The following is a 17,632-nucleotide window of genomic DNA, read 5'->3' on the forward strand; positions in this document are numbered from 1 at the left end:
TGCCACAGTCACATCCACAAGGATTTTCTGAGCCCCCACCATCACCGAAGGTAGAATTCCAGAGACCCCCAAAATCACCTAACCTAGGGTATCACGAGCCCCCAAGAATCACATAAGCTAGGTTTCTGGGACTCCTAAATAACGTAACGTAAGCTTTCCTAGGACACAAAATCACTCTTATACTTCCATGGGGCCCACGGGGAACTAAGGTAGAATGTCCTGCTCCTATAATCACCTAAGCTCGAATTTCCTGGACCCACAATAACCTAAGATACTTTACTGGGTGTCCACACTCTGCTAAGCTCAAGTGTTTAAGACCCCAAGTCACCTAAGGAAGAGACTTATGGCCCACTACAATCACATAACGTACAGTTTGGGGCCACTAGTATAGCCTTTCCTGGCTAGAATTTCTTGTAACAATCATCTAAGGTAGCCTTCCTGGGCCCACACAGTCACATAAGGCAGAGTTTCAATAGGCCACAATCACCTAAGATGGGTATTCATGGGTTTACAATCACCTAAATAATTGGGTTTCGCCCCCAGAATCACATAGGGAAGAAGTTCGAGGCACCCCACAATGAATGAAGACAGGGCAAGCTAAGAAGCACAATCACCTGACCTAGTGTTTCTTGGGCCCCCACAATAACTTAAGAGTTTTCTGCGCTCCCAATCACCTAGAGTTTCCTGGGCCCCCAAATTCGACTAAGGTAGAATTTGATGCCCTCCCCAAATCAACTACGTTACGCCCTCCCGCCCCCCCCCCCCAATCATCTAAAGTCTAGTGTCCTGGGCCCCAATAATGTCTAAGGTCAAGATTCATGGATCCCAGTATCACCTTTGGCAGAATTTTCCTGTCCTTTGGCCCCACAATCAACTAAGGTCAAGTTTCCTGTCCTGACACAATAACCTAAGATAGATATATGTTCCCCTACAATCACCTAAGGTCGAGTCCCTGGGAGCCCCAGTATCACTGAAGTCAAGTTTCCAGCACCTCCACGAGCTCCACGAGCTCCAGAGCTCGAGCTTCCAGGGTCCCCACAGTCACCAAGAAGGAGTTTTCTGGGCCTCCACAATCTCCTAGTGTCGAGGTTCTTGGGCCACCATCGTCTCGTAAGGTCGAGTTTCCCAGGCTCATAATCACCTGAGGTCAAGTTTTGGGGGACCCCACCGACACATAAGATAGAGTTTCTCTGGCCAACAATCTCCTCAGTAGAGATGCCTGGATTCCCACCATCACCTAAGGTCCAATTTTTAGCATCCCCAAAATGACCAAGGAAGAGTTTCCTGGGACCCCACTGCCACCTCAGGTTGAGTTTATGGGTCCCACAATCACTTAAGCTTGAATCTCCCAGGTGTCCACAATCCCCTAAGGTATAGTTTCCTAGGCCGCCATCATCAAATAAGGCAGACTTTCCCAGGCCCCCACTATCTTCTAAGGGTGATTTCATGGACCCCCACAATCACTTAAGCTAGTGTCCTCACAAACAACAGGGTAGAATTTCCTAGCCCCTCCATGATCCAGTCAACTAAGGTAAACCATTCTGACCCCCACCATCACCTAAGGTTGAGTTTTCTGGGCCCACACAATCACCAACGGTACAGATTCTTAGCCTCACCACCCCCCCCCCCAGGGTGACCTAAGGCTGAGTATCCAGGTGAGTTGGGACACATCACCTAAGATTCATATTCATAGGGCCTTACAATCTCCTAAGGGGGAGTTACCTAATCCCCCACAATCACCTAAGGCAAGTTTCCTGGGAGTCATCGTCAACTAAAGTAGACAATCCAGGCCCCGCATGACCGACTATCGTAGATTATCGTTGCTCCCACAGTCACTTCAGGATGAGGTGATTTACTAAGTGTGAACTTCCTGTACCGCACATTCACATAAGGTAGAGATTCCTGGGCCCCCGTAATCACCTATGGTAGATTTTCCTGGCCCCTTCCAAATTAGCTGAGGCGGACGTCCTGCCTCACACAATCACCTAAGGTCCATATGCATGGTCCCCCACAAACACCTAAGGTACAGTTTCCTGAGCCCTCACAATCATCTAACATGGACTTTCCTAAGGCCCTGGGATCACCTGAGGTAGAACACCTGAGGTCCAAAAATACCTAAGGTTCAATAATCTGGGCCCCCACAGTCAAGGAAGGTCAAGTTTCTTGGGTCTCACAGTCACCTACAGTCCAGTTTCCTGGGCCACCTCAATCACCTAAGGTCTAGTTTCCTGGGGCCCCACAGTCAACTAATAGGCAGAGGTCCCTGGCCCACAATCAACTAACGTACAGTTTCCTGGGTCCCCACAACCACCTAAGGTAGAGTTTATGGGGCAACCACAATCACTGACATAGCAGATCCTGGCCTCACAATCACCTAAGCTATTTCCCTGGGCCCCTAGGAGCAGTAAGGTATAGTTTCTCGGGCACCCACAGTCATGCAAGCTAGCATTCCCTGGCTCCCGTAATCACCTAAGGTAGTTTCATGGACCTTCACAAACAACTAACCTAGAATTTTCGGGGACCCCATAATCACCTGAGGGGAGATTCCTGACCCCCTACAATCACCTAAGCTAGAGCATCCCGGGACCCAACATTCGCCGAAGGTAGAGTTTCCTGGACCCACAATCACCTAAGCTAGAGGTTTCTAGGCCGCCACAATCACCTCAGCCAGCGTTTCATGGGTCCCCAAATCCCCTAAGGCAGTGTTCTGCGACCCCACAATCATCTAAACTGGAGACTCCTAGGCCCCCCAAATCAACTAAGATCATTTCCTGAGCCTCTATAAACACATAAGGTAGAATGTCTAGGCACCTCATAATTACCTAAGGTATAGTTTCTTGGGCACCCACAATCACCTAGGATTTGTTTCCTGGGCCTCCCAAATCCCCTAAGTTAGAGATAGGGGTCTCGAAAAATCACCTAATGGAGAGTTTCCTGGACCCCCACAAACACATACTAGTTTCTTGGGCTCCGACAATCACCTAAGGTATTTTTTCCCGGTTCCCCTCAGTGATGTAAGATCGAGTTTCTGACTCCCCAAATCACGTAAGTTAGAGTTTCCTGTGCCCCCACCATTACCCAACGTAGAGTTCCTTGGGACCACACAATCCCCTAAGGCTGGCTTTCCTGAAACCCCACAATCACCTCAGGTAGACTTTAGGCCATGTTCAGCCACTAGAGAACTTCTGAAGCCCACAACACCTCAGGTAGAGTTTTCCAAGCCCCCGCAATCACCTAAGGTGGAGTATCCTGGCCACATAATCAACTCAGTTCGACTTTCCTTGTGCACCCACAGACACCTACATAGAGTTGCCTCAGCTACCGTCGTCACGTAAGGTATAGTTTCCTGAACGTCCCAACACCTAGGTCGAGTTTCCAGGGCCTCATAATGCCTTAAAGGTAGATTTGATTAGGCCCCCACCATTGCTTGCACAGAATTTCCAGGCAGCCACATCACCTAGGTAGAGCTTCCTGGGCCCCCACCATCACCATAGCTAGATTTTCCTGAGGTCACAATCACCTACGTAGTAACCTTTCAACCCCAAAGAATTACTTAAGGAAGACTATCCTGGTCCCCCACAATCACTTAACACAGAATTTCCTGGCCCTCCGCACTCCCATAGGGCAGAGTTCCTTGGGCACTAACAATCACCTAAGCTAGAGTTTTCTGGCCCTACAATCACTGAACTTAGACCTTTCTTGGTACACCCCCCCAATCAACTAAGGTAAATTCCCTATTCCCCTCAGTTGACTCAGATAGGGTTCCTGGGCCACCAAAATAACCTAAGTTAGAGTTACCCAAAACACCATGATCACCTATGGTCGAGTTTTTAGGGCCCACAAAATCACGTACACTAGAGCTTCCTGGGCACCACAATCACAGTAGATTTTCTAGGGTCCCCACAGTCACCTAAGGTACAATTACCTTTGGCCAAACAATCACCCAAGGTAGAATTTCCTTGGTCCACAACCACGGATCACCGGAACTAGAGTTTCTTAGGCCCACACTCACTGAAGGTAAATATTCCTAGTCCCACCAAAATCACCTAAGGTAAGAGTCTCCTGAGCCCACAATCACTTAAGGTCAAGTTTCCTGGGGCCACTTCCACCCGAGGTAGAGTTTCCCGGGCCACCAACACCTAAGGGAGAGTTTCCTGGGCCCTCACTATCACCTGTGGCAGTTACCTGGCCCAATTGCCTAGCTAGAGATTCCTTTCAGTTAGACATTCCTAGGCTCACAGGCACCTATGCTAGGGTTTTTGGCCCACCACGTCCACCTCGGTAAAGTTTGGGCCACAGTCACCTACTTTAGAGTTTCCTGGGCTCCCACAATCCCCTAAGGCAGAATGTTCTGCACTCCCTACCATCAATTCTAAGGTAGAATTTTGGGACGCCCACAAGGAACTAAAATAGATTTTCCGGAGTACCCACAATCACCTAAACTAGAATTTCCTCATGCCCCCGCCAACGGACAGTTCCTGGGCCCCCACAATCAAGGAAGGTAAGCATCACTTAAGTTAGATTTTATCTGGACCCTCAAAATCACCTAAGGTGGAATTTCCTGGCTCCCCACCATCAATTATGGTATAGTTTGCTTGGACTACACTCACCGAAGGTACCATCCCCTGGAGCCCCACACTCACCTAAAGCCGTCTTTCCTGGGCCCACAGTCCCCTAACTAATAGTTTTGGGCCCCACAATTACCTAAGGGAGAGACTTCTCGGCCCACAATCACTTATGGTAGAAGTTCCCGGGCCATCAAAATCACTTAAGGTAGACTTTCCTGGGCCCCCACAATCACATAAGCTACTACCTTTGCCTCCACAATCACCAAAGTTAGACTTGCCTGAGACCGAAAGCACCGAACATAGAGACTCCTGGGCCCCCCGAATCACCTAAGCTAGAGTTTCCAGGGTGCCACAGTCACATCCACAAGGATTTTCTGAGCCCCCACCATCACCGAAGGTAGAATTCCAGAGACCCCCAAAATCACCTAACCTAGGGTATCACGAGCCCCCAAGAATCACATAAGCTAGGTTTCTGGGACTCCTAAATAACGTAACGTAAGCTTTCCTAGGACACAAAATCACTCTTATACTTCCATGGGGCCCACGGGGAACTAAGGTAGAATGTCCTGCTCCTATAATCACCTAAGCTCGAATTTCCTGGACCCACAATAACCTAAGATACTTTACTGGGTGTCCACACTCTGCTAAGCTCAAGTGTTTAAGACCCCAAGTCACCTAAGGAAGAGACTTATGGCCCACTACAATCACATAACGTACAGTTTGGGGCCACTAGTATAGCCTTTCCTGGCTAGAATTTCTTGTAACAATCATCTAAGGTAGCCTTCCTGGGCCCACACAGTCACATAAGGCAGAGTTTCAATAGGCCACAATCACCTAAGATGGGTATTCATGGGTTTACAATCACCTAAATAATTGGGTTTCGCCCCCAGAATCACATAGGGAAGAAGTTCGAGGCACCCCACAATGAATGAAGACAGGGCAAGCTAAGAAGCACAATCACCTGACCTAGTGTTTCTTGGGCCCCCACAATAACTTAAGAGTTTTCTGCGCTCCCAATCACCTAGAGTTTCCTGGGCCCCCAAATTCGACTAAGGTAGAATTTGATGCCCTCCCCAAATCAACTACATTACGCCCTCCCGCCCCCCCCCCCCAATCATCGAAAGTCGAGTGTCCTGGGCCCCAATAATGTCTAAGGTCAAAATTCATGGATCCCAGTATCACCTTTGGCAGAATTTTCCTGTCCTTTGGCCCCACAATCAACTAAGGTCAAGTTTCCTGTCCTGACACAATAACCTAAGATAGATATATGTTCCCCTACAATCACCTAAGGTCGAGTCCCTGGGAGCCCCAGTATCACCGAAGTGAAGTTTCCAGCACCTCCACGAGCTCCACGAGCTCCAGAGCTCGAGCTTCCAGGGTCCCCACAGTCACCAAGAAGGAGTTTTCTGGGCCTCCACAATCTCCTAGTGTCGAGGTTCTTGGGCCACCATCGTCTCGTAAGGTCGAGTTTCCCAGGCTCATAATCACCTGAGGTCAAGTTTTGGGGGACCCCACAGACACATAAGATAGAGTTTCTCTGGCCAACAATCTCCTCAGTAGAGATGCCTGGATTCCCACCATCACCTAAGGTCCAATTTTTAGCATCCCCAAAATGACCAAGGAAGAGTTTCCTGGGACCCCACTGCCACCTCAGGTTGAGTTTATGGGTCCCACAATCACTTAAGCTTGAATCTCCCAGGTGTCCACAATCCCCTAAGGTATAGTTTCCTAGGCCACCATCATCAAATAAGGCAGACTTTCCCAGGCCCCCACTATCTTCTAAGGGTGATTTCATGGACCCCCACAATCACTTAAGCTAGTGTCCTCACAAACAACAGGGTAGAATTTCCTAGCCCCTCCATGATCCAGTCAACTAAGGTAAACCATTCTGACCCCCACCATCACCTAAGGTTGAGTTTTCTGGGCCCACACAATCACCAACGGTACAGATTCTTAGCCTCACCACCCCCCCCCCCCCAGGGTGACCTAAGGCTGAGTATCCAGGTGAGTTGGGACACATCACCTAAGGTTCATATTCATAGGGCCTTACAATCTCCTAAGGGGGAGTTACCTAATCCCCCACAATCACCTAAGGCAAGTTTCCTGGGAGTCATCGTCAACTAAAGTAGACAATCCAGGCCCCGCATGACCGACTATCGTAGATTATCGTTGCTCCCACAGTCACTTCAGGATGAGGTGATTTACTAAGTGTGAACTTCCTGTACCGCACATTCACATAAGGTAGAGATTCCTGGGCCCCCGTAATCACCTATGGTAGATTTTCCTGGCCCCTTCCAAATTAGCTGAGGCGGACGTCCTGCCTCACACAATCACCTAAGGTCCATATGCATGGTCCCCCACAAACACCTAAGGTACAGTTTCCTGAGCCCTCACAATCATCTAACATGGACTTTCCTAAGGCCCTGGGATCATCTGAGGTAGAACACCTGAGGTCCAAAAATACCTAAGGTTCAATAATCTGGGCCCCCACAGTCAAGGAAGGTCAAGTTTCTTGGGTCTCACAGTCACCTACAGTCCAGTTTCCTGGGCCACCTCAATCACCTAAGGTCTAGTTTCCTGGGGCCCCACAGTCAACTAATAGGCAGAGGTCCCTGGCCCACAATCAACTAACGTACAGTTTCCTGGGTCCCCACAACCACCTAAGGTAGAGTTTATGGGGCAACCACAATCACTGACATAGCAGATCCTGGCCTCACAATCACCTAAGCTATTTCCCTGGGCCCCTAGGAGCAGTAAGGTATAGTTTCTCGGGCACCCACAGTCATGCAAGCTAGCATTCCCTGGCTCCCGTAATCACCTAAGGTAGTTTCATGGACCTTCACAAACAACTAACCTAGAACTTTCGGGGACCCCATAATCACCTGAGGGGAGATTCCTGACCCCCTACAATCACCTAAGCTAGAGCATCCCGGGACCCAACATTCGCCGAAGGTAGAGTTTCCTGGACCCACAATCACCTAAGCTAGAGGTTTCTAGGCCGCCACAATCACCTCAGCCAGCGTTTCATGGGTCCCCAAATCCCCTAAGGCAGTGTTCTGCGACCCCACAATCATCTAAACTGGAGACTCCTAGGCCCCCCAAATCAACTAAGATCATTTCCTGAGCCTCTATAAACACATAAGGTAGAATGTCTAGGCACCTCATAATTACCTAAGGTATAGTTTCTTGGGCACCCACAATCACCTAGGATTTGTTTCCTGGGCCTCCCAAATCCCCTAAGTTAGAGATAGGGGTCTCGAAAAATCACCTAATGGAGAGTTTCCTGGACCCCCACAAACACATACTAGTTTCTTGGGCTCCGACAATCACCTAAGGTATTTTTTCCCGGTTCCCCTCAGTGATGTAAGATCGAGTTTCTGACTCCCCAAATCACGTAAGTTAGAGTTTCCTGTGCCCCCACCATTACCCAACGTAGAGTTCCTTGGGACCACACAATCCCCTAAGGCTGGCTTTCCTGAAACCCCACAATCACATCAGGTAGACTTTAGGCCATGTTCAGCCACTAGAGAACTTCTGAAGCCCACAACACCTCAGGTAGAGTTTTCCAAGCCCCCGCAATCACCTAAGGTGGAGTATCCTGGCCACATAATCAACTCAGCTCGACTTTCCTTGTGCACCCACAGACACCTACATAGAGTTGCCTCAGCTACCGTCGTCACGTAAGGTATAGTTTCCTGAACGTCCCAACACCTAGGTCGAGTTTCCAGGGCCTCATAATGCCTTAAAGGTAGATTTGATTAGGCCCCCACCATTGCTTGCACAGAATTTCCAGGCACCCACATCACCTAGGTAGAGTTTCCTGGGCCCCCACCATCACCATAGCTAGATTTTCCTGAGGTCACAATCACCTACGTAGTAACCTTTCAACCCCAAAGAATTACTTAAGGAAGACTATCCTGGTCCCCCACAATCACTTAACACAGAATTTCCTGGCCCTCCGCACTCCCATAGGGCAGAGTTCCTTGGGCACTAACAATCACCTAAGCTAGAGTTTTCTGGCCCTACAATCACTGAACTTAGACCTTTCTTGGTACACCCCCCCAATCAACTAAGGTAAATTCCCTATTCCCCTCAGTTGACTCAGATAGGGTTCCTGGGCCACCAAAATAACCTAAGTTAGAGTTACCCAAAACACCATGATCACCTATGGTCGAGTTTTTAGGGCCCACAAAATCACGTACACTAGAGCTTCCTGGGCACCACAATCACAGTAGATTTTCTAGGGTCCCCACAGTCACCTAAGGTACAATTACCTTTGGCCAAACAATCACCCAAGGTAGAATTTCCTTGGTCCACAACCACGGATCACCGGAACTAGAGTTTCTTAGGCCCACACTCACTGAAGGTAAATATTCCTAGTCCCACCAAAATCACCTAAGGTAAGAGTCTCCTGAGCCCACAATCACTTAAGGTCAAGTTTCCTGGGGCCACTTCCACCCGAGGTAGAGTTTCCCGGGCCACCAACACCTAAGGGAGAGTTTCCTGGGCCCTCACTATCACCTGTGGCAGTTACCTGGCCCAATTGCCTAGCTAGAGATTCCTTTCAGTTAGACATTCCTAGGCTCACAGGCACCTATGCTAGGGTTTTTGGCCCACCACGTCCACCTCGGTAAAGTTTGGGCCACAGTCACCTACTTTAGAGTTTCCTGGGCTCCCACAATCCCCTAAGGCAGAATGTTCTGCACTCCCTACCATCAATTCTAATGTAGAATTTTGGGACCCCCACAATGAACTAAAATAGATTTTCCGGAGTACCCACAATCACCTAAACTAGAATTTCCTGGTGCCCCCGCCAATGGAGAGTTCCTGGGCCCCCACAATCAAAGAAGTTAAGCATCACTTAAGTTAGATTTTTCTGGACCCTCCAAATCACCTAAGGTGGAGTTTCCTGGGTCCCCACCATCAATTATGGTATAGTTTGCTTGGACTACACTCACCTAAGGTACCACCCCCTGGAGCCCCACACTCACCTAAAGCCGTCTTTCCTGGGCCCACAGTCACCTAACTAATAGTTTTGGGCCCCACAATTACCTAAGGGAGAGACTTCTCGGCCCACAATCACTTATGGTAGAAGTTCCCAGGCCATCAAAATCACTTAAGGTAGACTTTCCTGGGCCCCCACAATCACATAAGCTACTACCTTTGCTTCCACAATCACCAAAGCTAGACTTGCCTGAGACCAAAAGCACCGAATATAGAGACTACTGGCCCCCCCGAATCACCTAAGCTAGAGTTTCCAGGGTGCCACAGTCACATCCACAAGGATTTTCTGAGCCCCCACCATCACCTAAGGTACAATTCCAGAGACCCCCAAAATCACCTAACGTAGGGTATCATGAGCCCCCAAGAATCACATAAGCTAGGTTTCTGGGCCTCCTAAATAACGTAAAGTAAGATTTCCTAGGGCACAAAATCACTCTTATACTTCCATGGCCCCCACGGGGAATTAAGGCAGAATGTCCTGCTCCTATAATCACCTGAGCTCGAATTTCCAGGGACCACAATAACCTAAGATATTTTACTGGGTGTCCACACTCTGCTAAGCTCAAGTGTTTAAGAACCCCAAATCACCTAAGGTAGGGTATCCTAGGGATACAATCACCTAAGGAAGAGATTTATGGCCCACTACAATCACATAACGTACAGTTTGGGGCCACTAGTATAGCCTTTCCTGGGTAGAATTTCTTGTAACAATCATCTAAGGTAGCCTTCCTGGGCCCACACAGTCACATAAGGCAGAGTTTCAAGAGGCCACAATCACCTAAGATGGGTATTCTTGGGTTTACAATCACCTAAATAATTGGTTTTCGCCCCCACAATCACATAGGGAAGAATTTCAAGGCACCCCACAATGCCTGAAGACAGGGCAAGCTAAGAAGCACAATCACCGGACTTCCCTGGTGGCGCAGTGGTTGAGAGTCTGCCTGCCAATGCAGGGGACACGGGTTCGAGCCCTGGTCTGGGAAGATCCCACATGCCGCGGAGCGACTAAGCCCGTGAGCCACAATTGCTGAGCCTGCGCGTCTGGAGCCTGTGCTCCGCAACGGGAGAGGCCACGATAGTGAGAGGCCTGCGCACCGCGATGAAGAGTGGCTCCCACTTGCCGCAACTAGAGAAAGCCCTCACGCAGAAATGAAGACCCAACACAGCCATAAGTGGATAAATAAATAAATAAATAAATAAATAAATAAAAGAATTGGAGGCCTCAAAAAAAAAAAAAAAAAAAAAAGAAGCACAATCACCTGAGCTAGTGTTTCTTGGGCCCCCACAATAACTTAAGAGTTTTCTGGGCTCCCAATCACCTAGAGTTTCCTGGGTCCCCAAAGTCGACTAAGGGAGAATTTGATGCCCTCCCAAAATCAATTATGTTACACCCTCCCGGTCCCCCCAATCATCTAAGTTCGAGAGTCCTGGGCCCCAACAATGTCTAAGGTCAAAATTCATGGATCCCAGTATCACCTTTGGCAGAATTTTCCTGTCCTTTGGCCCCACAATCAACTAAGGTCAAGTTTCCTGTCCTGCCACAATAACCTAAGATAGATATATATTCCCCTACAATCACCTAAGGTCGAGTCTCTGGGGGCCCCACTATCACCGAAGTCAAGTTTCCAGCACCTCCACGAGATCCACGAGCTCCACGAGCTCCAGAGCTCGAGCTTCCAGGGTCCCCACAGTCACCAAGAAGGAGTTTTCTGGGCCTCCACAATCTCCTAGTGCCGAGGTTCTTGGTCCACCATCGTCTCCTAAGGTAGAGTTTCCCAGGCTCATAATCACCTGAGGTCAAGTTTTGGGGGACCCCACAAACACATAAGATAGACTTTCTCTGGCCAACAATCTCCTCAGTAGAGATTCCTGGATCCCCACAATCACCTAAGGTCCAATTTTCAGCATCCCCACAATCACCAAGGAAGAGTTTCCTGGGACCCCACTGCCACCTCAGGTTGAGTTTATGGGTCCCACAATCACTTAAGCTTGAATCTCCCAGGTGCCCACAATCACCTAAGGTATAGTTTCCTAGGCCCCCATCATCAAATAAGGTAGATTTTCCCAGGCCCCCACTATCTTCTAAGGGTGATTTCATGGACCCCCACAATCACTTAAGCTAGTGTCCTCACAAACAACAGGGTAGAATTTCCTAGCCCCTCCATGATCCGGTCAACTAAGGTAAACCATTCTGGCCCCCCACCATCACCTAAGGTTGAGTTTTCTGGGCCCACACAATCACCAAAGGGAGAGATTCCTAGCCTGACCACCACGACCCCCCAAGATCACCTAAGGCTGACTTTCCAGGTGAGTTGGGACACATCACGTAAGGTTGATATTCATAGGGTCTTACAATCTCCTAAGGGGAGTTCCCTAATCCCCCACAATCACCTAAGGCAAGTTTCCTGGGGGTCCTCGTCAACTAAGGTAGAAAATCCAGGCCCCACACGAGCGACTATCGGAGATTATCGTGGCTCCCTCAGTCACTTCAGGATGAGGTGATTAACTAAGTGTGAACTTCCTGTACTCCAGATCCTCGTAAGGTAGAGATTCCTGGGCCCCCGTAATCACCTATGGTAGATTTTCCTGGCCCCCTCAAAATTAACTGAGGCGGAAGTCCTGTCCTCACACAATCACCTAAGGTCCATATGCATGGTTCCCCACAAACACCTAAGGTACAGTTTCCTGAGCCCTCACAATCACCTAACATGGACTTTCCTAAGTCCCCTGGGATCACCTGAGATAGAACACCTCAGGGCCAAAAATACCTAAGGTTCAATAATCTGGGCCCCCACCGTCAATTAAGGTCAAGTTTCTTGGGTCTCATAGTCACCTACAGTCCAGTTTCCTGGGCCTCCTCAATCACCTAAAGTCTAGTTTCCTGGGGCCCCACAGTCAACTAATAGGCAGAGGTCCCTGGCCCACAATCAACTAACGTACAGTTTCCTGGGACTCCACAACCACCTAAGGTAGAGTTTACGGGGCAACCACAATCACTGACATAGTGGATCCTGGCCTCACAATCACCTGAGCTAGTTCCCTCTGCCCCTAGAAGCAGTAAGGTATAGTCTCTTGGGCACCCACAGTCATGCAAGCTAGCGTTCCCTGGCCCCCGTAATCACCTAAGGTAGTTTCATGGACCTTCACAAACAACTCACCTAGAGTTTTCGGGGACCCCATAATCACCTGAGGGGAGATTCCTGACGCCCTACAATCACCTAAGCTAGAGCATCCCGGGACCCAACATTCGCCGAAGGGAGAGTGTACTGGACCCACAATCACCTAAGCTAGAGGTTTCTAGGCCCCCACAATCACCTAAGCCAGCATTTCATGGGTCCCCAAATCCCCTAAGGCAGAGTGTTCTGCGACCCCACAATCATCTAAACTGGAGACTCCTAGGCCCCCCAAATCAACTAAGATCATTTCCTGAGCCTCTACAAACACATAAGGTAGAATGTCCAGGCCCCCTCATAATTACCTAAGGTACAGTTTCTTGGGCACCCACAATCACCTAGGATTTGTTTCCTGGGCCTCCCAAATCCCCTAAGTTAGAGATAGGGGTCTCGAAAAATCACCTAATGGAGAGCTTCCTGGCCCCCCACAGACACATACTAGTTTCCTGGGCTCCGACAATCACCTAAGGTATTATTTCCCGGCTCCCCTCAGTGACCTAAGATCGAGTTTCTGACTGCCCAAATCACCTAAGTTAGAGTTTCCTGTGCTCCCACCATTACCTAATGTAGAGTTCCTTGGGACCACACAATCCCCTAAGGCTGGCTTTCCTGAAACCCCACAATCACCTCAAGTAGACTTTAGGCCATGTTCACCCACTAGAGAACTTCTGAAGCCCACAACACCTCAGGTAGAGTTTTCCAAGCCCCCGCAGTCACCTAAGGTGGAGTCTCCTGGCCCCATAATCAACTCAGCTCGACTTCCCTTGTGCACCCACAGTCACCTACAGAGAATTGCCTCAGCTACCGTCATCACGTAAGGTATAGTTTCCTGAACGCCCCAACACCTAGGTCGAGTTTCCAGGGCCTCATAATGCCTTAAAGGTAGATTTGATTAGGCCCCCACCATTGCTTGCACAGAATTTCCAGGCACCCACATCACCTAGGTAGAGTTTCCTGGGCCCCCACCATCACCATAGCTAGATTTTCCTGAGGTCACAATCACCTAACGTAATAAGCTTTCAACCCCACAGAATTACTTAAGGAAGACTATCCTGGTCCCCCACAATCACTTAACACAGAATTTCCTGGCCCTCCGCACTCCCATAGGGTAGAGTTTCTTGGGCACCAACAATCACCTAAGCTAGAGTTTTCTGGCCCTACAATCACCTAAGTTAGACCTTTCTTGGTACACCCCCCCCAATCAACTAAGGTAAATTCCCTGTGCCCCTCAATCGACTCAGATAGGGTTCCTGGACCACCAAAATAACCTACGTTAGAGTTACCCAAACCACCATGATCACCTTTGGTCGAGATTTCAGGGCCCACATAGTCACGTACACTAGAGCTTCCTGGGCACCACAATCACAGTAGATTTTCTAGGGTCCCCACAGTCACCTAAGGTACAATTACCTTTGGCCAAACGATCACCCAAGGTAGAATTTCCTTGCTCCACAACCACGGATTACCGGAACTAGAGTTTCTTAGGCCCACACTCACTGAAGGTAAATATTCACAGTCCCACCAAAATCACCAAAGGTAAGAGTCTCCTGAGCCCACAATCACCTAAGGTAGTTTCCTGGGATCACTTCCACACGAGGTAGAGTTTTCCGGGTCCCCAACACCTAAGGGAGAGTTTCCTGGGCCCTCACTATCACCTGTGGTAGTTACCTGGCCCAATTGCCTAGCTAGAGATTCCTTGCAGTTAGACATTCCTAGGCTCACAGGCACCTAAGGTGGACTTTTTGACCCACCACGTCCACCTCGGTAAAGTTTGGGCCACAATCACCTACTTTAGACTTTCCTGGTCTCCCACAATCCCCTACGGCAGAATGTTCTGCACTCCCTACCATCAGTTCTAATGTAGAATTTTGGGACCCCCACAATGAACTAAAATAGATTTTCCGGAGTACCCACAATCACCTAAACTAGAATTTCCTGGTGCCCCCGCCAACGGAGAGTTCCTGGGCCCCCACAATCAAAGAAGTTAAGCATCACTTAAGTTAGGTTTTTTCTGGACCCTCCAAAATCACCTAAGGTGGAGTTTCCTGGGTCCCCACCATCAATTATGGTATAGTTTGCTTGGACTACACTCACCTAAGGTACCACCCCCTGGAGCCCCACACTCACCTAAAGCCGTCTTTCCTGGGCCCACAGTCACCTAACTAATAGTTTTGGGACCCACAATTACCTAAGGGAGAGACTTCTCGGCCCACAATCACTTATGGTAGAAGTTCCCAGGCCATCAAAATCACTTAAGGTAGACTTTCCTGGGCCCCCACAATCACATAAGCTACTACCTTTGCTTCCACAATCACCAAAGCTAGACTTGCCTGAGACCGAAAGCACCGAATATAGAGACTCCTGGCCCCCCCGAATCACCTAAGCTAGAGTTTCCAGGGTGCCACAGTCACATCCACAAGGATTTTCTGAGCCCCCACCATCACCTAAGGTACAATTCCAGAGACCCCCAAAATCACCTAACGTAGGGTATCACGAGCCCCCAAGAATCACATAAGCTAGGTTTCTGGGCCTCCTAAATAACGTAAAGTAAGATTTCCTAGGGCACAAAATCACTCTTATACTTCCATGGCCCCCACGGGGAATTAAGGCAGAATGTCCTGCTCCTATAATCACCTGAGCTCGAATTTCCAGGGACCACAATAACCTAAGATATTTTACTGGGTGTCCACACTCTGCTAAGCTCAAGTGTTTAAGAACCCCAAATCACCTAAGGTAGGGTATCCTAGGGATACAATCACCTAAGGAAGAGATTTATGGCCCACTACAATCACATAACGTACAGTTTGGGGCCACTAGTATAGCCTTTCCTGGGTAGAATTTCTTGTAACAATCATCTAAGGTAGCCTTCCTGGGCCCACACAGTCACATAAGGCAGAGTTTCAAGAGGCCACAATCACCTAAGATGGGTATTCTTGGGTTTACAATCACCTAAATAATTGGTTTTCGCCCCCACAATCACATAGGGAAGAATTTCAAGGCACCCCACAATGCCTGAAGACAGGGCAAGCTAAGAAGCACAATCACCGGACTTCCCTGGTGGCGCAGTGGTTGAGAGTCTGCCTGCCAATGCAGGGGACACGGGTTCGAGCCCTGGTCTGGGAAGATCCCACATGCCGCGGAGCGACTAAGCCCGTGAGCCACAATTGCTGAGCCTGCGCGTCTGGAGCCTGTGCTCCGCAACGGGAGAGGCCACGATAGTGAGAGGCCTGCGCACCGCGATGAAGAGTGGCTCCCACTTGCCGCAACTAGAGAAAGCCCTCACGCAGAAATGAAGACCCAACACAGCCATAAGTGGATACATAAATAAATAAATAAATAAATAAATAAAAGAATTGGAGGCCTCAAAAAAAAAAAAAAAAAAAAAAGAAGCACAATCACCTGAGCTAGTGTTTCTTGGGCCCCCACAATAACTTAAGAGTTTTCTGGGCTCCCAATCACCTAGAGTTTCCTGGGTCCCCAAAGTCGACTAAGGGAGAATTTGATGCCCTCCCAAAATCAATTATGTTACACCCTCCCGGTCCCCCCAATCATCTAAGTTCGAGAGTCCTGGGCCCCAACAATGTCTAAGGTCAAAATTCATGGATCCCAGTATCACCTTTGGCAGAATTTTCCTGTCCTTTGGCCCCACAATCAACTAAGGTCAAGTTTCCTGTCCTGCCACAATAACCTAAGATAGATATATATTCCCCTACAATCACCTAAGGTCGAGTCTCTGGGGGCCCCACTATCACCGAAGTCAAGTTTCCAGCACCTCCACGAGATCCACGAGCTCCACGAGCTCCAGAGCTCGAGCTTCCAGGGTCCCCACAGTCACCAAGAAGGAGTTTTCTGGGCCTCCACAATCTCCTAGTGCCGAGGTTCTTGGTCCACCATCGTCTCCTAAGGTAGAGTTTCCCAGGCTCATAATCACCTGAGGTCAAGTTTTGGGGGACCCCACAAACACATAAGATAGACTTTCTCTGGCCAACAATCTCCTCAGTAGAGATTCCTGGATCCCCACAATCACCTAAGGTCCAATTTTCAGCATCCCCACAATCACCAAGGAAGAGTTTCCTGGGACCCCACTGCCACCTCAGGTTGAGTTTATGGGTCCCACAATCACTTAAGCTTGAATCTCCCAGGTGCCCACAATCACCTAAGGTATAGTTTCCTAGGCCCCCATCATCAAATAAGGTAGATTTTCCCAGGCCCCCACTATCTTCTAAGGGTGATTTCATGGACCCCCACAATCACTTAAGCTAGTGTCCTCACAAACAACAGGGTAGAATTTCCTAGCCCCTCCATGATCCGGTCAACTAAGGTAAACCATTCTGGCCCCCCACCATCACCTAAGGTTGAGTTTTCTGGGCCCACACAATCACCAAAGGGAGAGATTCCTAGCCTGACCACCACGACCCCCCAAGATCACCTAAGGCTGACTTTCCAGGTGAGTTGGGACACATCACGTAAGGTTGATATTCATAGGGTCTTACAATCTCCTAAGGGGAGTTCCCTAATCCCCCACAATCACCTAAGGCAAGTTTCCTGGGGGTCCTCGTCAACTAAGGTAGAAAATCCAGGCCCCACACGAGCGACTATCGGAGATTATCGTGGCTCCCTCAGTCACTTCAGGATGAGGTGATTAACTAAGTGTGAACTTCCTGTACTCCAGATCCTCGTAAGGTAGAGATTCCTGGGCCCCCGTAATCACCTATGGTAGATTTTCCTGGCCCCCTCAAAATTAACTGAGGCGGAAGTCCTGTCCTCACACAATCACCTAAGGTCCATATGCATGGTTCCCCACAAACACCTAAGGTACAGTTTCCTGAGCCCTCACAATCACCTAACATGGACTTTCCTAAGTCCCCTGGGATCACCTGAGATAGA

Source organism: Balaenoptera acutorostrata, chromosome 3, assembly GCF_949987535.1.
Source record: "Balaenoptera acutorostrata chromosome 3, mBalAcu1.1, whole genome shotgun sequence".
Classification (NCBI taxonomy): domain Eukaryota; kingdom Metazoa; phylum Chordata; class Mammalia; order Artiodactyla; family Balaenopteridae; genus Balaenoptera; species Balaenoptera acutorostrata.